This window comes from Panthera pardus, unplaced genomic scaffold (assembly GCF_024362965.1).
Source record: "Panthera pardus isolate Hobbes unplaced genomic scaffold, ASM2436296v1 HiC_scaffold_17, whole genome shotgun sequence".
Classification (NCBI taxonomy): Eukaryota; Metazoa; Chordata; class Mammalia; order Carnivora; family Felidae; genus Panthera; species Panthera pardus.
The window spans coordinates 69,787,961-69,810,988 of NW_026526732.1; the positions used below are offsets into that span (position 1 = coordinate 69,787,961).

Genomic DNA, 23,028 nt, shown 5'->3' on the forward strand with positions numbered 1-23,028 from the left:
TTCTGGCTTAAAAATGCCACACTTTTGAACCAATTCAAAGTTTAAACTCCCTATAAGAGCTGATTCTCATCTTTAGAAGTCTCTTCTCTGCCTCCTCAGTTCTGGGTTTGCCCCTGGGAGCAAGACCCTGGAGCTTTTCAAGAAGGCAGGAAGACAGGTGTCTAGTTAGCGTGCTTTCTTCTGAGTCCTTGCCAACCTCCATGAGATTATTGTACTGATGTGAACTGAAGTGTGGAAGCTTCTGGTCTTTTGGGGTACCATGCCACTGACTATCTCATCCCAACCTGCACTACACCTATTTTTACCTGTGCCCTCTAAACTTTCACATACCCCCACTGGGACAGATGGGAACTTCTTGGTCTCTTGCAACCACATTCTGACCATGGGTAACTGGGAAGACTATACCAGTCTATTGGTCTCAATACTTTCCTCCAGCATCCCAGCCCAATGTTTGACAGGGGGATTCTTCATGAGACTTGCAGTCTCTCCAAGCGTACTCAGGAAGGAAGGGCACTAGTTCCAGCTTTCCATCATTCCTCAAAATCTATGTGAGTTGTCCTAGAATTTTCACATCACATTAGTTGCAACCATAAGGTAGGAACTTGGACATTCATATCTCAGTTCCTGCCCCTCTCTTCTCTCCAGGTGGTTTTCCCAGCAGTGTGGTATGAAATGTAGAGTCAATATGCCAGTGTCAGAAGTTGACTTATCTTCTTTTTCTCAGTAAAACAAACTGGATAGTCATTCATTTAAGTGAATTATGAGGTTCAACTAACAGTAAGTAAAACAGCAATTGATGCCTATAAGAAGGTAAAATTTTATGATGCTATTTGGTCTGGCTGGACAAAAAGTGTGTAAAGGCTAGGGCACCTGAGTGGCTCAGTCCGTTAAGCATCTGACTCTTGATTTCAGTTTAGGTCATGATTTCATGGTTCATGGATTCGAGACCCACGTCAGGCTCTATGCTGACAGCACAGATCCTGATTGAGATTCATTCTCTCTCCCTCTCTCTCTCTCTCTCTCTCTCTCTCTCTCCTTCCCTCTCTGTCTGCCCCTCCCCAGCTCTCTATCTCTAAATAAATACATAAACTTTTTTAAAAAAAAGTGTGTAAAGGCCAAATCATTAAGAGATATTTCTGAATCAGGGCACCTAGGTGGCTCAGTTGGTTGAGCGTCCGACTTCAGCTCAGGTCATGACCTCACAGTTTGTGAGTTCAAGCCCTGCATTAGGCTCTGTGCTGATGGCTTGGAGCCTGGAGGCTGCTTCAGATTCTGTGTCTCCCTCTCTCTCTGCCCCTCCCCCACTCACATTCTGCCTTTCTCTGTCTCAAAAATAAAATAAACATTTAAAAAAAAATTTTTAAAGAGAGGTTTCTGAATCTAGAAAACCCTTTCATCTCTCAACAAAGCCAAGTTTCAAACAAAAGAAGTCTCTTTTTCAAATGAAAAAGTCCAGTGATTTAAGAGCTCATAAATACTCTCCTAATTACAGGAAGATACTAGGAAGTATCTAGCTGGGAAGGGAATGGTAGCCTTAGATGGGATTTGTTAATAAAGCAACAGAGATGATGGGCCCAAACTAAGACATGCACAGCAGAGCTAAGGAGAAAGGCAAAATCTGATACTTAGAAGGTGGAATCAACAGGAATTGGTGACCAAACAGATGTAAAAATGCAAGGCAAAAGGCAAACTGAGGATTAGCTGAAGGTTTCTATTTTCAACAATCTTGTGTGTAACAATACCACCAGTCTTATTAATAAGGTACACAAAACTGATGGATGGATTGGGGAAAAAGAAGTAAGGTAGGTTTAAGTTAAGTGTGGTTATAGTTGAAGCTCTGGCACTTAAAATTAACCAATAAAAACATATGTTGCATGAATGAACAAGTGTATCGCAGAGATCTGAAACACATAGTCAACATACCAATGTGAAAGTTGGCTTCTCTCTCTGCTCCAAGTAAAACAGAATGCAAACCTTTCATTTAAGTGAATTATGGGGCTACTCTAAAGTGAAACAGCAATCTATATCTATAAAAAAAGCAACAAAATATATGCAGACATTTCCAAAAGCTAGAACATGGACTATTAAATGCAAATTACTTTGCCTTTTCTATTGCATCCTAACATTTACTTAAGAAATGCTTCATAGAGAGTTATCAAAAATAAAACTAAATAATAGGCTTTCTTTTCCTCTATCGTTCATATTAATAATTCACCCAAAAGGCCTAAAAACCCAAATCATTATAATTTAAAGCAGTTCATTATAACCTGCCAACAAATTTAGAATAAGAGCCTAAAATCTAACAATGAAAGTGGGAATGAGTTAACACTAAGTAGGAAACCAAAATAAATTAACAGTAAGCTTCTATTTAGTCCTTTTTTGAAAATATAGGGCTAACATGACAGGGACCTGAAGCAAGAGAGTTAAGATGAAAACAGCAATATCACACAGGGAAAAAAATCCACAGTATTTCTCTCCTGCCTGACAGTTTAGTCCCATCATTCATTTCATATCCCCAGGACTCATTAATGAATGAAATAGAGATACCCAAAGGATACAGTAAAATTCTTCAGCAGAAATTAAATAGAGAAAATGACAAGTTATGGAGCCCATGTTCTTTTAAGTGCTGCGTTAGGATTTCTGGTGCTATACTGGACACAGCTGGCCTTGTAATTTCAAAAATCACTTTAAGAAAGTCATAGGTTAAAAATCAAGTTTTGAATTCATGTTTTAATTCTCTCATACCTACCCATTACCAGAAATAATGAAGGGTTAAGTATATCTGATATATTTTCACAAAATCATGAATCAAGGAATTAGATAAGAGAAGTCTGAATTTATACTATAATTGATTCTACTGTCTATCACAGCTTAAAAGAATGTGGCTGTTTCCAAAAGTAGCTAGTATGTAGTTTGTATTTTGAACAGCCTTGGGGAAGGGAAATTAGAATCAACAGAGTCTAAGTAACAGCAATGGCTTGCTCTACCAAAGGCACAGCTCAGGCTGTTGCCTGATGAGCCAGGAAGATACTGTGGTAGTGTCCTAAAGCTGTTATATAACAAATTGCCACAAGCTGGATGGCCGAACACAATAAAAAGGTATTTCATTTCAGTTCTGGAGGCCAGAAGTCTGAAATCGAGACGTCAGTAGGGTTGCTTCCCTCTGGAGGCTCCATGAGCCTCACCTCTAGCTTCTATGCCTCACCATTCCATGCCTCACCTCCAGCTTCTGGTGGCTGGCAGCAATCTCTGGTGTTCTGTGGCTGGTAGACACATCACTCCAATCTCTGCTCCCCTTCCACATAATCTTCTCCGTGTTCTTTTTCTGCCTCTTACAAGGACACTGCCATTGAATTTCGGGTCTACTCTAATCCACTATGATCTCATCTCAATCTTTACCTTAATTATATCTGCAAAGATCTATTTCTAAGATTCTGGATGAACACACATTTTAGGGGGACACTATTCAACCCACAACTGCTGCTTACCAGAAAGTAAAGACAAGGCCAATCAAAGAAACTAAAAGTACCAATAGAGACACTATTAACAATTTCAAGTCAGCAAATTAGCATCACCAAAATAGGTAAACACCAGGACTTCCATATCAAACCCCTTCTGTAAGTAGAAGTAGGAGTAGAAATCTAAGTAGAGCTAGAGTTAGAGCTAGAGCTAGGGCTAGGAATAGAGGTAGGAGCAGTACATTAAATAGACCACTGGAACCAGGATGACTTAAATCCTGATGAAATGATGCAGAGACAAAAGATTGAAGGGAAAGATACCATAACCAGTTCAAACTGAACAAGTGCACATATTAGGAAAAAGAGGATTTTTTTCTCAAATTTCTCTGGCATAGCTTGGTCTATTTCTTTATGCAAATAAGAAAATTGATATTAAAATTATAATTTGTTTCATTATTACATAGACATACACCCACTGTTTTCCCAGATATTATTATTTGTTTCATTTCTAAAACTTTGCATTCCTAAATCTCTCTGCGTGGTATCTTCAGGTTCCACAAATTGATAAGTATAAGCTGCTATTCATAAAAGAAAACTTTGGAAACTTCGCAGATCCAGTTAGAATTTGACTCTAGACTATTATTTTGTGTACTAGCTTGAGACTTCTTTCCACCTGCTTGAGGATGCCATAATTTTATAACCTTAATGTCCTTTAAGAGATGCAGTTATTCAACTAATATTTGTTAAACACTTACTTTCTATGAGACACAGTTCTAGGAAGTAGGGATATATACCAGTGACCAAGATAAATGAATCCTCTGTGCTCAAACTGTTTATTCTAAGTAGAATAAACATGTAAACAACTAAATAAATCTAGATAATGGAAAATGCTATAAGGAAATATGACAGGGTAATGGAAGAGAAACTGTAGTGTGCAAATATCTGGAGAAAAAGCATTACAGACACCGAGCACAAGTGCAAGGTCCTAAAGGGGGAGACAGCTGATGAGCTCTGCATAGCAAATCCCCCACAGAGAAGGCTGAAGGCATGCAGGCAAGCTTGTCACCAAGTTCAGAGAAATCAGTCTATTCAGAAGTGAAATAAAACTGGTTTCATGGAGGAGCTGGGTTGGCATCATGAACTCCCAAGAGAAAGAAAGAGATGCACTGGTCCACAGGCTCACCGGGGATAGAAGAAATCAAAACCACTAAAACATTAAAATGACTCAAAACTTCAAGTCTAGCAAGTGTTGCTATAGTCTGATACTTGGTTAAAAGACACATAACTCCCTGGGAGAAACTGCTTCTGTGGTTCAGGCCAAGCTTCTATAAGAAAGAATCCCCTATTACAATGGATTAAATTAGAATCTTTCTCAACAACAGCCCAGAGGTGAACATTTCAGAAAGAAAAAAAAAAATGGAGGAATTCTACCGTCCTTAACATATGCCTTCCATCTTTGGGTGTGAGGTGACAGTTCTGGTTATCACTACTTCCCAGGCAAAAAGAAGTGAGGGGGGAAAAAAAGGAATGGAAAGCAACCAGAAAAACAGAAATAGAGCAAATCTCTCTCAATCCCATCTCATCCAAAAAGTAGTCACATGATAAACATCAAGGTGCAAGAGGCTAAGAAATGTAATTTCTTGCTAGGTGGATTTTTGCTAGGATCAAATAGATATTGGAGGGCATTATCAGTTTCTGACACAAATTAGGAAAGAAAATCTGTGAAAGAGGTATGACTACAGAGAACACTAGTAAGTAATGACCACCACGTGCAGGTTAAGTGGATCACTGAGCTATTGCTGGGATGATCTGTTACCCACAGTGAATTGTGAGCAAAGGCCTATTCATATATTGGAAGGAATCCCCAAACCCAAGAGTAGAACTCAGCAGAGCTGTGTTTCTAAGCACTCAAGACATGGATGTTAAGCCAGAGACTAACTGTGGTTATTATTTTTGTTAATTTCTGTGCCCTCCAGACTGAAGAGAATGTTCTGGGGAATATCACTGATATCAACTAAAATTGTCATAACTGTACATATATACAAATACCCCCTGTCTGTGTGAAAATAGTCAGTTCCTGAGTATACATTACTAGTGCTTAGGTATTGGTTTCAGATAGAGAGGGATGTTAAAAAAGCTAAATCTATTGGTTACTAAGCTTTACATAGGGAGAGATCAGACAGCAAAGGATATAAATAATTGCATTATCAGATACCATATTATAAGTTCTGCTGCTTTCATATTTGAGAGTTTTTCACCATATGAGTTTCTTTTCTGGCATGATTTTTATTATATTTTCCATTTTAGTATATTTCTAGTAACTTTTTTCTAGTCAGTTTCCATTGATCCAAGTAAAATTACCTATTTCCTGTTAATCCATTACTCTAAACTCTCAAGAAAGGATTTCCCTGAAAATTCTTGTGTTTAGACACATGACTTACAGATTGCCTCAGGATGATCTATACAATATTTTTTTCTTTATAATTGTTATCAAGCATTTATAAAGCAGCCAGTTTATATTATATATTTGTACACATTTTGTGAACCTGTGGCATATTCCTTGAAAAATAGATCTTTCCCTAAGTCATTTGATTTAGTTGAAGAGGTTCAAAATGGTATATAGCCAACAAGTGTCCCTCCCACCTCAGCACCCTAAGGACTGGCTCCAGCAAGAGGCAACACAGGTGAGATGAAGGAATAGAGCCAGTTTACAACCAATTTTGTTTGAGTTATATATATATGTATAATTATTCCTGGGATATGAGAGTGGTCTCACATAGTGCTTAGGTAGGAATTTAATCTAATTTAATATTAAAATACTAAGAAAATTTAAATGGCTCCCTATGTTAGTTATCAAGGAATGACAATGACCCTGGTGATTGAGATAAGGAGATGCTGAAGGAGGAAGCTCTACCACTGGCTGGGCCAGCCACTCTCTCTCTTCCCCATCCTATACTTGCCTTCTGCAAGTTCCCTGTGAACCCATTGGTTTCCCTGTCAGATAAAGAAGGACTTTCTCACATCCTGATTCAGTCTTGACTAAGGTAAGCCGTACCTAAGTTGCACTACTTAAATAATTTTATATGTACTTAAAACTCTGTACCCCCTATTTATTCCTTTAAAAACATACAACGAGCACCTGCTATACACCAAGCTCTATTCTAGGCACAAGAGAGGCAGCAATGAGAAGACAGGGAAGGTGTCTTCACTGATAGAATTTCCATTTTATGGTTTTGCTCTCTGAATTATCTTTACTGTAGCCTAAACCTGAAGTGCTAACCCTTGCTTTCCCACATTGATTCCCAAACGTCAGCTGAAATTTTTCCACTTGAGCATAGGAACTCATTTTGATAACAGGACCTATATGTTTGAGCTCCCAACCAAGACCCATACTTCATAGGATAATCCCCTAGCTTTCATATCTACTCTAAGGTTGTACTCTAATAAATCTATTTTCCAATTCTTTCCTACAACTTGAATCCCACCTAACTCATGCCAGTTTCCTGAGTTAAAACCCAGAGACATTTTATTAACTCCAAATGGTCCAAAGTTTGGGGCTGGGTGTCCACCAATATTTGGCCCATCTAGTCTTCGAATGTCACATTACTAGGTCCCTATTTTTATACATAAATCACCAGTTGGGACCCACCAATATAGGAGTTGTGAATGCTGACTATTTTCCTGACCACTCCTAGAGATTGTTAAATCTTCATGGATTCTATGCCTTGCCTATTTGGTTGAACATCTTCCTTTGTTTCCCATATTGGGACAAACATCCCTGTCCCTACCCTAGTTTATGTTGTTAATTCATACATGTCTGTGTTATCAAGAAGAAAGTTGTGGACACAACTATAGCGACAGAAACCCCTGCACCTGTCTCCCAATCCCTTCAAGGATATAGATTATGCACTATTTGTAAATTGTCATCCCAGGTTTATTACCACACAATGGAATGGAAATCTTTCCAGTTGTGACTGATGTAAACACCATAAGTTTCTCTGGAGCTTAGCTCTGTTATAATAGCAATCATTCTGGAAACACCATACTCAAAATTAACGTGCTGCTACATTGGTCTAAAGGCCACTAAAAGTAGCATTTGGTCATGAGCTAGTATTTTATTCAAATCCAACATGTTAGAAAAACACCACACATCAAAAAAATTAACCTTAAAGCAAAATATTTTAATTTAATTATATTATCCTTTGCTCTGTGTTTTTATCTATAAGCGCATTGCTAACTGGTGCCATAACTTATTTCAGCTCTTTCCTTAGTAAAGTGTAACATATCCATCATGCTGAAACACTTAAGTTACAGGCAGTTTACTCACATTAGATCTCATTAGCAATTACACTAGTGTTCAAAATACATTACCTCATTTGTCTCATAGCCCATATAGTTTTTTACATAATGAATTAGACCAATTAGTCCCACATGACAGAAGGAAATCTTAAATAACACTGTCCTTACTTTAAGACAAGCTTGACTGAAGTGCAATGAAAGAAACTATAAAATTAATTTGTTTTGTAAAATGGATAGCAAAAAGAATTAGATAACCAAACTTCAAGCTAAATGTTTGGTAGGGGTTAGGCATCAGAGAGAGAGAGAGAGAGAGAAAGGTAGCAAAAGAAAAGACAATGCCTCACTCAGTTAGTTTTTTGCAAGACATAAATTCATTATTTGCATAGCTAAGAGCCATGTTTAAATGTCCAAACTAACTTGCTTATAGACTTTTCAATTGAGACTATTATTGTCCTATGGGAAAAAAAAAAACTTGCTGATTGTAATCAGCCAAGAAATTTACAGCTATTGCACCAATCAATAGCTAGAGATTTTTGGAAGCACAAAGTTAGCTTTCTATCCACATGTTCATTTTACCAATACAAGTTGTTTCTTATTGTCCCTGATACTTCCTTCAAATGACTCTTTTCAACATCAAATTCAATTTCCTTTCCACTGTTAGTATCTCTTTCTTCAAACTTCAGACAGAATCATAAAACACACAGAGTTGATAGGTGTTACCTAAACAAGAGTGCATCTTAACCTGAGAAAGCAGATCCCAGCATGCCATCTACGCACCCCCTGACCCTATAAGGAGACTGTGACTTGTTAGTCATCAGCATGGTAATTATCTGTTTTCTTTGTAGATCATAATTGCTTTCCTCACTGTTCGATCAAGGACTGTCATGCAATGAAATGACTGTGGACTGGTTAACTAGTTGGAAGTGCCCCCAGTCTTCCATTTATGGACATAATAAATTGTATCACCCAAGGAGTCAATAGAAGATACAAATCTGGGAGCAAATCGGTTCCTAAAAATATGCCCAGGAACCTAGAGGCAAAATTTGACCCAATCATTCTTCTTTAATCAAGGTGACTCTTAATACACTATGCCTTTTTTAATGTCCTAGCAGTTAAAGATAATTTAGAACTGAAGGGGGGAGTGAAATAAGGATTCTGGGTCAATAGGGAAACAGGTTTTCAGAGAAATCTCACACTATAAAATGAATTTTCCTTCTCCTTCTAAACCAAGTATCCTCTTCAAAGGATGTGTACATTAGAGAAAATAAATCACCAAGACAGTAGAATTAGAGTCTTTTGAACACGCCTGATTGGAAAGCTCATTTTCCTCTTCCTACCATCTCTCCTGCTTTTACAAAAATATTTCACACACAAAATGTTATCTACTAGACTTCACTACCGCATGTGCCTTATGTTCAAATTACATCTTTTAAACTGGCACAGTTTTTTTTTTTAATTAGGCTTTTGAAAATGCTTATTGCTGGCAGTTTGGAAAACATTGACTCTGGTATTTGTCATTCAGAGTTGAACTCAGAGAGTCAAGAACTTTCCAAGTTAACTTTTCTTTTTCTCAACTCCCACAGTTCCACAAAAGTTCTCATTATACCTGGTGGGCAACTCAGGGATCTTGTGCAGCTGAGTTAGGACAAAATAGAAATGCTAATTCAGAATTTGCATCCTTAAGAGACCTTCAATATTGCCTTAAAAGCTCAAAAATGACCCAATTTTACCAAATGAAAAATGCAGTATGTCCTCTACACAGGTGGTTGGAAACTCATTTCAAATTTGTCTTTGTTAATGAACTCCTGATATTCAGCTCTTTGCTAGTCACATTTGGAAATCCCTAAAATTACGTGAAATAGATCTTTTCTAGAAGACTTTGCAGTCTATATAGGGAAGCAACTTATGCATGCAAAACAAATTAAAAATTATATCAGAAATTATAACCTAAGGTGACAATTGACACTAATAAGAAAAGATTAAATTGAGACAAAGAAGATGGGAAAATGGCACTGATTATCCTTAACATGGGAAATGCCGGAAAGGATTTGGCTGTTTGGATATGGTTCAGGGATCCCATATGTTCTCTCAAGAGAATTTTTAACTTTGCCTAATTGATCTCCAAGCAGAATTCAGTCCTTCTCATGTTTAAGAGCATCCCTGGCACAAAGAGGCCTGTGGCTCCCATCTGCCCTCAATAAGCAACTCATACTATGTGGCCCAGAGTCTTTGCACAATGAGGCTCTCCTGAAGAAGCAGGCAGAGTATGCTTTCTGCTAGCCAAAATCCAATGGTCATTAGAAAGAGTGAATCAGAATTATTACTCTCAAATTTTAAGTTTATTTATTTATTTTGAGAGAGACAGAGACAGTGTGAGTGGCAGAGGGGCAGAGAGAGAGAGAGAGGGAGAGAGAGAATCTCAAGCAAGTTCCATACTGTCAGCACAGAGCCTGATGCAGGGCTTGAACTCACAAAACCATGGGATCATGACCTGAGCGAAAACCAAGAGTTAGACACTTAACCAACTGAGCCCCCCAAGTGCCCCTCAAACTTTTTCTAATATTTATCCCATTAATTTTTTAAATTATAATGTCCCATTGGCTTTTTTGCTTTCTCTGATAGCAATCAAAAGCAAAATAATGCAGACAAGTCCCCAGTGATTGCTCAAATATGTGATATGCCTATGTGGTATCTCAGCATTACCTTGTACACTTAGGACAAGTCAGAGAATTCATTTCAAGTCCTGTGATTTATTAAGATGTTAACAGTGTAAGTACCCTCTCCTTTCATTTCCAAGACCAGTGGATTTGCAGTGATAGATCTATGTTATTTGGGTTTCATTATCATGAATCTAGGTCTCCACAATGACATATATAGCCTATATCCAGGGGAAGGCTGTACCTCTAACCTAACCTAGACAAGAATAACAGCAATAATAATATTGGGCATTTATTGCATAATTCTTATGTGTTAATTTCTGCACCATGAAATTTATACGTAATTGTTCATTTAATCTTCAAAATCATGCTGTAAACTCACTCTTCTATCTCTATTTTATGGATAGGAACCAAGGCTCGTAGAGTTTAAATGACTTACTCAAGGCCATTTAAAGTAGTTGCACGAGAGATTTCTAATTCATTTCTGGTGCTGGGGCTGGCATCACTGTCGTTCATTGTTGGAGGATGAAAACCAAGTTTTGCTTCTTCTTTTTCTCACAAAAGGGTGCCTGTCCATTTTTTGTCTGTCAGAGAGTCCCATAAGACACTTTAAAGGAGAATGTGGCTTCTGCTCCATAAACTCTGAAGACTATGGAAAGTCCTCCTTCAGAATCATAAAATCTTAAAGTTGAAAGAAACCTTAAATATTAACTAGACCCAAAGTCAAAGCTTTTAAAAATGTCCTTAACATCAAGCAATTCCTTATCAGCAGAACAGAATTAGAAGTGATAAACCTAATTTTAAGTCTAGGTGGTGATTCTTTTCATGTTAACCTCACATAGCTGCCATGTGACTTTAAACAATTGTCTTCCTCAATTACTTAGAATAGTATAGATGTTACAAAGATGTTGTACCAAATAAATTCCAAAATTTCTGAGGCTCAACATATTCATCATTAATGTTAGTCTAGGGTGGGCATATCCGGATAGCAAGTGGCTTTTCTCCACAGGGTGACTGAGGAAACAAGGCTTCTTTGGATCTCATGGTTTCACCTTCCTCTGAGATCTCAGCATCCTCTGCTTCTAGCCAGTGGAAGGGGAAATGAGGTGGACAAGACATTCTAGTGTATTCAAGTACAAGTGACATCTATTCTTTCTCACATTCCATTGTTAAAAACTGGTAACATGGCTGCACCTGGATGCAAAAGTATGGGAAAAGTATTCCCTGTTGGGTATATGCTTCCAAGCAAAAACACCACTCACTGGAAGGGAGATCATACATTTTTTGGTGGACAGTTCACCATCTTTGCCACATGCCTCCTAAATAGTAAGTTCCAGTTTCAAACATCCACTGGTGAGTTGAAGTTGGAAGACTGTCCTAAACTTCAAAACTTGAGTTTAGTGGACTATACTATTTTCCTGACACTTTGCTTCCTACCTTAAAAGAATCATACATCCATGCCCATTGTCATGAGTCTGTATGAACTATTTCCCATTATAGGCAAAGAAAACATCCCCACCCATTGATGTTCAGCATGGTGAAATGATTTGCTTTGGCCAATGAATGAAGATGAAAGTGATAGGTGCCAGTTCTATGATAAGGCCGTAAGAAAATTTATTTGTCTGTTCATCTCCTTGTTTCCCTGCCACCCCAGGTGAGAACATGCCACAAGTTGTCACTCTTTCCGGAACAAGGAGTTATGTGGAACAAACCTGAATCCAACCTACAATCTAAAACCAAGCCCAGCTGATTTCAGCCAAACCCTACAAAATCTGTAAAATAAATAAATAAATAAATATGTATGTATGTATGTATGTATGTATGTATGTATGTTAAAAAATAAAAGTGACTATTTGTTTTGTAAACCATGAAGGTTTGTAGCTTTGTTTGTTATGCAGCATTACCCCGGGAATAGTTGACTAACACAATGAGATTTGATCGTTCTATAAGTAATTAATCATTGGCCTTCTAGGAAGCACTCTGTGGGCAGTGATAAGCTTGGATCTTAAAGAAACCAAGGATTTGACCCCCCAAAAAAGTGTTTTCCATTGATGTGCCTAGAAGACTTTCATTTTTCCTAAGAATTCCAGAAAAAGTACTTTATTTAATCTTTAATCATCAGGGGAGAGTAGTTCCTCTTCAGGAATAAGCCCAAGAATCCATACAGAAGAGGTAGATACACCAATATCAGAACCTACTTTTTAGGCCAAGGTGCCACTACAGACATTCCTCAAGCCAGTGGGGTACAACTATGAAGAAATACAACTTCCCGAGACTTAGTGTTCCTATCAAAATCCCTAGCCTCTTGAGCCATGTATACATAAAGCTATAACAATATAGAATTTTTGCTTTCATTTCTCACAGAAACATTTTCACATACATAAAGATTAGGTCTGTAGCCATGTGTTTACCTAATCCAACTGATTCAAAGAATAATAAAACATCTTTTGTCTCCCCAAAAGCTGAATTGTTACATCCCAGGATGGGCTCTAGGTTATAGCTGAAGATGACAAGGGGACTGGAGCACTATCTTCCTAGGTATTTGTGTGTCAAAAGAGATGAAAGTGGAACTTGACAACTTTGGGTGGTAGAAATGTGGGGCTATCTGGCTCCTGGAGAGCTTTTATCAGCATAACAAAATATTAGAGTGAGAACTCAGGCCCATTTCATGTCCAAGGACTTCATTCTAGGAGGAGAAGTCACAGCTGCCTCTTTACCCTTCAATCTTCATTTAAGGAGGGTACGGCACTCACATAGGACATGTGACTTGGTTTTCATCATTGTGCCCCAGGGATAAGACCTGATGCAAGACAGGCTGACACACGTATTACTCACTGTGAAGTAATTCATAAGAAATCTTTCTCTGATCCCTAGAATTTCATGTGCACATTCAGGATAAAATTAATAAAGATGGATATTAAAAACCAAACACTAAAGAAAGTGAAAAATGACCTTTGCCTCTTTTATAATTTTTAATTACTTTAAAGTCATCTGATTTTGGCCTTATTTTCAGGGTAACTAATACTAAGTATGTGCCCTATTTTGGTCTGAAGAGTCCTGAATAGGAGACGAGTATAGAATGGACATGAACTGAATCTCATATCTCAACAGCCAGCAAGGAACTAAAGCATCCTGCTAGCAACCACTGTATGAGCTTATAAGCAGATCCTTCAGCCATGGTCAGCACATCAGATGACTGCTCCCTGACCCCCACCAACAAGTTAAATCTTAAGAGAGATCCTGAGCTAGAACTACCCAGCTAAGCCACTCTAGGACACCTACACCTCTTGTGTGAAATAATACACACTTACTGTTTTTAACTGCCAGGTTTTGGGGTAGCTGACTAGATAACTAGTACACACATGTAAAACATTTTTGTGGAGTATAGTCAGACCTCAATAAACGTTAACTTTCTACTAATCAATAATACTATGTTACTTATCTCCTAATCAGGATAATTTTTCCCCTGCACCCTCTCCCTTAGCCCCCACATACCATTTCAGAAGTCCTTAAAAGCAAAGAGAGAGTATATTAGAGGCAATATTTTAAAAGGTAATGACCCAGAATATTCCAAACTAACAAAAGAGACCACACCATAGATCCAAGAAGCCCAAGATATTCCAGCAAGCTAAATAAAAATGGTATTCATATCTATACATATCACGGCAAGACTACAGAAGGCTGAAGTGAAATAAAAAGTCTCAAAAGCATCCAGAGAATAAAAAAACATCCTCTAAAATGTGATCACTTAACTGCTGACTTGTTCTGAAGCAACAATGTAAACCATAAGAGAACGGAATGATATCTGTAATCTGTCCACCGAGAATTCTATACCAATTGAAAATATCTTTCAAGAATGCAAGCAAAATTAAAGACATTTGCAGACAAACAAAATCCTGAGAGAGAAAACTACCAGCACATTTAAACTAAAGGAAATTCTAGGGGTGCCTAGATGGCTCAAGTCAGTTAAGTGACCGACCCTTGATATCTGCTCAGGTCATGATCTCACAGTTCCTGAGATCAAGCCCTGCATAGGGCTCACACAGGACATGGAGCCTGCTTGGGATTCTCTCTCTCCCTCTTCCCCTCCCCTGCTAGCACTCTCTCTCTCCTAAATAAACAAATAAATAAATAAATAAATAGGAATTCTAATGGGTATACTTCAAGTACAAGGAAATCTGGCTTAGATGTGGGTTCTGAGAAACAAGGACTGAAAAGAAAACAAAAAGCTGTAGTATTTAGGAAACCTTTAAAAAATAACTAAATAAATGTCTTCTGTGGATAAAAGAGAATTAAAATACACAACAGTTATATAGAAGTTGGGAGGGAATAAACAAAATTAAAGTAGTCTAAGTTGTTGTGTTTTATCCACAATTGCATTTAGACATTAGAAAGTTAAGAAGGGATATCATAATTTCCAGAGTAATCACTCAAAAAAGAAAAGTGCATACATTTTGAAATATTATGGGTAGAAGTAGAAATATAAAGAATCACTTCAAAAGAAAGCCAGGAAGCAGACAAAACATTCAATAAGTATGATAAATGGAGAGCACAAAATAAAATGTTGGATTTCAACCTTATATATAGGCAATTATATGAAATACAAATGCATTAACTGTTCCAGTTAAGAGGCTGATTTTCACACTGGGGAAAAATACTGCAATCTAATTATATGCCCTTTATAAAAGACAAATCTAAGACGTAAAATCTATAAAACGTGAAAATAAAAAGATGAAAAATATAGAACACAAACACCATTCAAAAAGAAAACTTGTATAGCTATATAAATATTTTAAAATGGACATTAAGGCAAAAGACTGTTAGAAATAGAAAGGCCCAATGTATATAGATAAAAAGAATTGTATTCATCTTGAAGATACAATAATTTTTACTTTGTGGGCACCTAATACCATATTTACCAAAATGTATAAAGCTAAAGAAAAAATCTCAAATAAAAAAAGGCAAATACACATTCATGATGGTTGATTTTAACATTTTTATCAATGACTGATAAAATAGGGGGAAAACCTTTAATGGGTATATTTAGAACATTGCACCTAACAACTGCATTATGCACATCTTTTTTAAGCACACATGGAACATTTACAAAACTTGAGCAAAAACTGGGTCATAGGGTTAAGTCCCAACAGCTTTCAAAGGATTATAGTAACACATAGTATGTTCTCTGGTCAAAGTGGAATTACTCTAGAATAAAAGACAACGACCTTAAATGTGAAAATATACGGAAATAAATAAATTTCTAACTGTCCCATAAGTCAAAGAAGAAATCATGACAGAATTTAGGAAGTATTCTAAGCTGAATGATAATGTATTACAACTTAAACTTGAGGATTTAGAAGAAAAAAATGTTGATTACATGTGTTTATTAATGTTTAAAATGTCTCAAAATTAATATAGTAAACATCCATACAAAAAGTTAAAAGAAATCCAACAAAAGTAGAATGAAGGAGATAAAGAAATAAAGATAAGATAAAAATTAATAGAATAGGCAAACAAACATGTAATAGATAAGATAAAGAAATCTAAGTTAGTTCTTTGAAAACATTAAAGAAAGCACAAATAACCATTACCAGGAAAGAAAAAGGAGACACCACTTTATATCCTGCAAATTTCTTTTTTTTTTCTTTTTTTTTTTTTTTGTGACAGATCAGTGCTTACTTTTATTTTTTTTCTTGACTTACACATTTTATTTATTTTATTTTTTTAATTAAATATACCTTATTGCAAATTTATTTTTAAAAGAAGCTATTGTAAACAGTTGTTAAGTCAATAGATTTGAAAATCAAGTGCTCGCTTCAGCAGCACATATACTAAAATTGGAACGATACAGAGAAGATCAGCATGGCCCCTGCGCAAGGATGACATGCAAAAAAAAAAAAAAAGAAGAAAGAAAAAGAAAATCAAGGTGAAATGGATAATTATACAGAAAAAATAATTTTGCAAAATAGACTTAAAAAATAGAAAATATCAATAGTTATATAATTATTAAAGACATTGAATCAGTACTCAAAAATCTTTCCACAAAGAAAATTTTAAGCTATGATTACTTCTCTGGCAATTTCTATCAGACATTCAAACAGCAATAATTCCAATGCGGCCCAAATTCATCTAGAAAATAGGAGGTGGAGAATGAAACACTTTGCCAACCTCATTAGGTTAGTATAATCTTGATAACAAAGCCTGCACAGAATAGGAGAAAAATATTTACAAGCCAAACTCACTCATGAACATAAATCCAAACACACTAAATACAATAGTAGCAAATAAAACCCAGCCTATATAACACAGATAAAATAGATTAATGCATTGTGAGTGGGCCAAATTTATTCAAAGAATTTAAGTTTGATTTAACATTTGAAAACCAATCAAAGTAATTTACCACATTAACAGATGCATCTCAATAGATGCAGTAAACAACTGATAAAATAAAAATTTTTTAACATTTGCAACTAGATATTTAAAAATGGTGACTAGGAATCAGTCTTTGAGAAAAAAAATAGATATAACTTTATCAAGAGATATTAAAGAAGATCTAAATATATCAGGAAATAAATCATCTTTAGGGGTTGGAAAAAATTAGTATTATAAAAATGTGCATTGTCCCCACATTGATCTTTAGATTCAGTGTGATGGCAATTAAAATTTCAGCTATTTAAAAAAAAATTCATTTCAATATAGTTGGCACAGAATGTTACGTTAGTTTCAGGTATAAAACATAGTGATTCCACTTCTCTATGCATTATGCTATGCTCACCACAAGTGTGTACCTACCCTCTGTCACCACACAACACTATTACAATATCATTGAAATTTCAGCCATTTTTAAAGTTTTCTTTGCCAAAAAAGAAGAAATGACTAATAAATTTATATTCCAAAAAGAGTCAAGAGGAGTCAAGACAACAATTGAATAAGAAAAACAAATTTGGAAAACTTACGCAACTAAATATCAAGATTCATTATAAACATAGTGTAACATTGACGCAAATAGAGAAAAACAGGTAAATGAAACAAGATAAGAAGCCCAGAAACACATGTATGGACACTTGCTTCATAAGAGGAATATTAGTGGTAAGGAGTGTGGAAGAGGAAACTTTTAAACAAATAGCAATGAAACAATTTGATGTCTGTATGGGAAAAAAATTAAATTAGACCATGAAGTCAGGCCAAACACACAAATTAATTCCAGGTGGATTAGGGTTCTAAACATTAAATAAAAGACTACTAAGATTTTATATGATAATAGAGGAGACTATCTACTTATCTTCACAGTACGGAAAAATTACCTAAGCAAGTCACAAAACGCACTACTATGAAAGACAAGACTGACAAAGTTACTACATTAAACTAAGAACTTCTGTTCATCAGAAGATATCACAAAGCGAGAGAATAGGTAATAAAGAGTGGAAGAAAACACTCACGTCAAGAGTCATATTCTAAGTACTCACACACACAATTTTGAAATGGGCAAAAGACTAAAAAAAAACGGAGATCTAAATGGCTAATAAACATAAAAAAGAACTTGACCTCACTGGTAGCCTGGGAAACACAAGCTAAAACAACAACAGTGAACTAATACTATATGCCCACAGATTCTTAGGTATTTACTCTAGAGAAACTCTGGCTCATGTTCAAAAATGTTCATAAAAACATTATTCTCAGGAACACCAAATTTAAAATACCTATATATGCACTAGCAATAGAATGGATAAATAATTATGGCACACTGGAATGCAGTATTAGGAACTACCTGAAAGCAGTAAAAATAAATAAAACTAAGGCTACACACAACATGGATAGATCTCATAAATATAAAATTGAGTAAAGAGGAAGACACAGTAGGATTCAGATTCACTTATTTAATCTAATAAAGTTAAAAATACATAAAAGCAAACTATATCTACTTTAAGTAAAGCATGAACATACTTTCACTTAGCTTCATTTATACATACATATGTGATAAAAATATGAAGAAAAACACAGAAATAATTATCATATAACTCAGAGTGAGTAGTCATTACCTTCAGGGAAAAAAAGTCCTTTTTTTAATACTTATTTTTGAGAGACAGAGAGAGAGGTAGAATGAGCAGAGAGGGGCAGAGAGAGAGAGAGAGAGAGAGAGAGAGAATCTGAAGCAGGCTCCAGGCTCTGAGCTGTCAGCACAGAGCCTGACATGGAGCTCTAACTCACCAACCACCAGACCATGACCTAAGCGAAAGTTGGATGCTCAACCAGGGACCCCAGGAAAAAAATAGTTCTTAATAATAATGAAGAATAGGGGATATTTTTGGTCTTGGTAGTGTTATATTTCTTGACCTTGGCCATGGAAACATGCATGTTCACTTTCTATTATTTATTAAACCATTAATCTATGGTTCACACATTAGTCTGTATATTTACTTCACAAGAAAATGTTTTTAAAACTTATATGAAAAATAAGCACACTGTTCTGTGCTTATTTGTTTTTTTCCCCCCAGCGTGTCAATCGTAAAAGCTATTCTATTATCTTTAAAATTTCTTTATGGGATGGTGTCTATGTAATCTATAACATGCCAGTGGATTTCTTACAGAGACAAGAAAAGAGATTAAAGTAATGATTGTATCAACAGATTCATCCAGGCACTAAAAATGTATCTGTAAAACCCCATATACTCTTTGGATAAGTAATCATGATTTTGCAGCATTTTAAGTTTCCTCTGAGGTAATTCAGTGATGTGGAACCGAATCATTAGCCAGTTCTTCAATGTGTAACTTCTCTTACCTGTGAAGAGAGGCAGAAAATGAAGTGTTTGGAGTAGAACAGAAAATTCTCGTTAGCTGAATGTTGAGAGAATGACACAAGTGGCTATTTCTGAGATTCAAATATCTCTTAAAGAAGTCTCGAGGGATGTGGCAGTCCCTACTTCTCGCAAGGTTGATGACTATTACCTGGAGATCTTTAATAAGCACAGCTGGTGAGCAATGGGACACAGAAGTGTAAAGAGGCACAGAGATAATTACAAGAACAGATATACTTAGGGACATTCCTCTCCTGCCCCTGTTTAAAACCGTCTTTTCATCACACTTGTAACTACCTTTTCTGTTAGCACATCCTGACCTCTCACTAAATACTGACCTCTCTTTCACCTGTCCTTCCAGCAGTCAAGATGATGATGAAGAGCTGAGGAAGAGAGGGATGTCAAGTGGCATCAACCAAAGATTTCTGATTCCAGCAAAGATAGATAGAGTAACAGGGACCACAATTACCCTGTTCAACAACGGGAAAACAGGACAAAATGTGTGAAACAATGGTTTCACACAGCAGTCTTCAGGGAGTGGAAGACCATGATCCCTGAGAGAAATGAAACCAATAAGGTGAGCCCTGCCATGTCCACAGCTTACCACCTAGAAAGTGTCCAGGCCACAGCGCAGAGTGGAGGGATACAGGGTTCAGCTGTCACATGAATTGTAGAGACAGATTACAGCCAAGGCAGCGGGCATTGCAGGGCAAAGTAAGAGGGAGGAGGAAGCTGGACAAAGACAAAGCTTTGCAAATCTGCAGAAGGGTTACTCTAAGACTTTGGCTGAACACTGTTTTGTATGTGTATGAGAAAACGTATTGAGGCCAGGAAGGATACACCAATATGTAGAACTTACACAAGGTTAGGAATAGTTTTTGTTCTCACCTGCCGGAGTAATAAGACATGGGGTATTGGGTAGAACACTTCAAAAGTATTACCTTAGTAATGGAGCTAAATTAGCACCAGACCCAAGGCTGCTCAGGATCTGCCCTATAACACCTTAAAGGGAAGCCTCAAAATGATCCAACTGAGTCCATGCAAATTATCTGCACACCAGAACAAACACCATCACTATTTAGAGGAATTAATAAAATCCACCAGCCAATAGTGTAGAATTCACAACGTATGTCATCCAATCAAAATTCTCATTGTCTGGCATCCAAAGAATAGCAGTACTCTTTGAATATTCCCATACATGCAAAGAAGCAGGAAAGATCTGATCCATTACCAGAAATCAACCAATAAAAAAGACACAGAAATCAAAGATATGATAAAACCAGCAGACATTGATGTCAAATTACTGCTATAAGTACACTCCAAATGTTAGAGAAGATAGAATAAAACATAAATATGATGAGGAGAGAAATAAAAGATATTTTTAAAAGACACAAGTGAAATTTCTAAAGATGTAAAATGCAGTATCAGACATGAAAAATACACTGGATAGAGTTGCTGAAAGATCAGATACTGCAGTAGAAAAGATCAATGAACTTGAAAGCATAGTGATGGCAACTCTTCCAAAATGAAGCTATAAAAAGGAAAAAAAAATACTTAAAAACTGAACACAGTATCAGGGACCTATGGGACAAACATCAAGCAGTCTAACATCTGAAATGGAAGTCACAGGAGGCAGATAATATTTGAAGAAATAATAGCTGAAAAATTCTCAAATTTATGAAATTTCTAAATCTATTCATCTGAGAATCTTAAGCCACAAGCAAAGTCAATCTAATGATTTAAATGGAAAACCAAAGAAAGGTGAACATTTATATAACACAGGGACTAAGAAATACATTTTTAAGAAATATTCAAAGTCACATATAAGTAAGGAAAAAAATAAGATTTGCCTCAGTATATTACAAAATAATACAACAATGTTTACATGGTAAAATATCCCCCCTAAAACAATGAGATTAATAAATTGCAGAGAATAGTTCTACTCATTGTGAGAGAAAATATCCTTAATGAAATGTCTTCACTAGTGTTTTTTAAATATTTTTTTAATGTTTATTTATTTTAGAGAGAGAGAGAGAGAGAGAGACAGACAGAGCATGAGCAGGGGAGGGGCAGAGGGAAAGGGAGACACAGAATCTGAAGCAGACTCCAGGCTCTGAGCTATCAGCACAGAGCCCAATGCGAGGCTCAAACCAATGGCTGAATACAAGTGTGTGGACATAAATACTGCAGCTTCCTTGATCCCTGTGGGAGCCAACTCTGAATTGTGATCTGCTCTGTGGCCAGAGTCCCCTATTAGAGTCCCACTACTATAGGGAATAGTCAGCCTATTCCCTCACACATCCCCAGTCTTCTTAACACACAAGCAAAACCATTTCTGGAAGCCCAGATACAGTCCATCGGCAAAGACAGACATGCTTTGGTTGTCGGGATTAAAACCATAATCAAAGCCAGTGTCTACAAAAATAGGAAAGACACTGCGGGTATGCTGGTGGGGCACCAATGTTTTCTACTAAAGTTCTTTTTTTTTAATTTTTTTAATGTCTATTTATTTTTGAGAGAGAGCGAATGCAAGCAGGGGAGGGGAACAGAGAGAGGGAGATACAGAATCTGAAGCAGGCTCCAGGATCTGAGCTGTCAGCATAGAGTCTGACTCAGGGCTCAAACCCACGAACCATGAGATCATAACTTGAGCTGAAGTCGGAGGCTTAGCCGACTGAGCCACCCCGGCACCCCTCTGCTAAAGTGTTCTTTAAGCAAAACGAAAATGAAAAGATTCTCAGGAAAAAAAAGCAACTCACAAAAACAAATGGAAATAATCAATGAGCCTAACAAAATATGTTGATCCTCAGGAGTATTCAAATAAGTATAATTTAAAAAATAAGGAAATAACATGCTGATCCAACAGGAAAATTTTAAGACTGGTTATATTCTTATCAAATGGTAGAAGAGATATTCTTATTGAATGCTGGTAGTACTAGAATATGAGTTGAAGTAAACTTAGAGCAGGTAATCTAGAAACACTTCTTAAATTACACACTCCATCAAACCAGCAGTCCCACTTTTCAGATCTTGTCCAAAGGAAGTAATTGTACATGTGGTTAAAGATATGTGCTCAAAAAGAATATTATTTATAATAGGAAAAAGAGGAGAAGAACCTGAATTTCTCAATTTAGAAATTTCTTTTTAAAAATTAAAATCCATCTATATAAAAAAATTAATGCAACTATTAAAATGATGGTATCAATTTGTATTTGTTTTTAGAAAATGGCATTAACTAATCCTACCATATACATACACACATACACATACACATATATACACATTCACCCTGAGTTTCTTCTAGAATTGTTTCTGGCCCAACTATATTGTGTCTACTCCATAACCATACTCTCAGTAGTTCCCAAAGTGACTCTGCATCTTTGAAGGAAATTGGCCATTTATTTAATTATAAGACAATTTGAAAAACATCCAAAATGATGTGATACAGAAATGTGCTTATAATTAAATTAATTAAAATTATTATTGTGTTAGGAAATTCAGAACGTCTTTGAAGAAATGGTGATTCAGCAGAAATATTTCTTGGTAATCCCAAATTTCTTCTGCTCTGTTTTAAGTCAAAGTTCTCCAGCAGTTTTCTCATTTTTTTCTCCTGATTTTGATTGATTCTTTGGGCTCACAGCCACTGAACAGACAGCACACAACAGCAGAAAGCTAAGTGCTATGCTAACAGACAAGCTCACTGCTTGCTGAGACAGTCTGGGGCCTCCTTCCTATCCTGTGGACTGGGGCATTGTGAAAACACCCCAGCAGAAGTGCACATTACACCATTTCTTCCCTAAAATGATCATCCGGCAGCTG

General features: G+C 36.4%; 1 long non-coding RNA gene and 1 other non-coding gene across 2 annotated transcripts in view; one reads left to right on the forward strand and one right to left on the reverse strand.

The window, feature by feature from the left end:
* The window catches only part of LOC109263422 (uncharacterized), a 580,530-nt gene that overhangs the window by 175,461 nt on the left and 382,041 nt on the right, over positions 1-23,028 (reverse strand). The window lies entirely within an intron of this gene.
* LOC128777835 (U6 spliceosomal RNA) lies at positions 16,222-16,328 on the forward strand. The gene has a single exon (XR_008423154.1). It is a non-coding gene; the product is annotated as a U6 spliceosomal RNA (small nuclear RNA).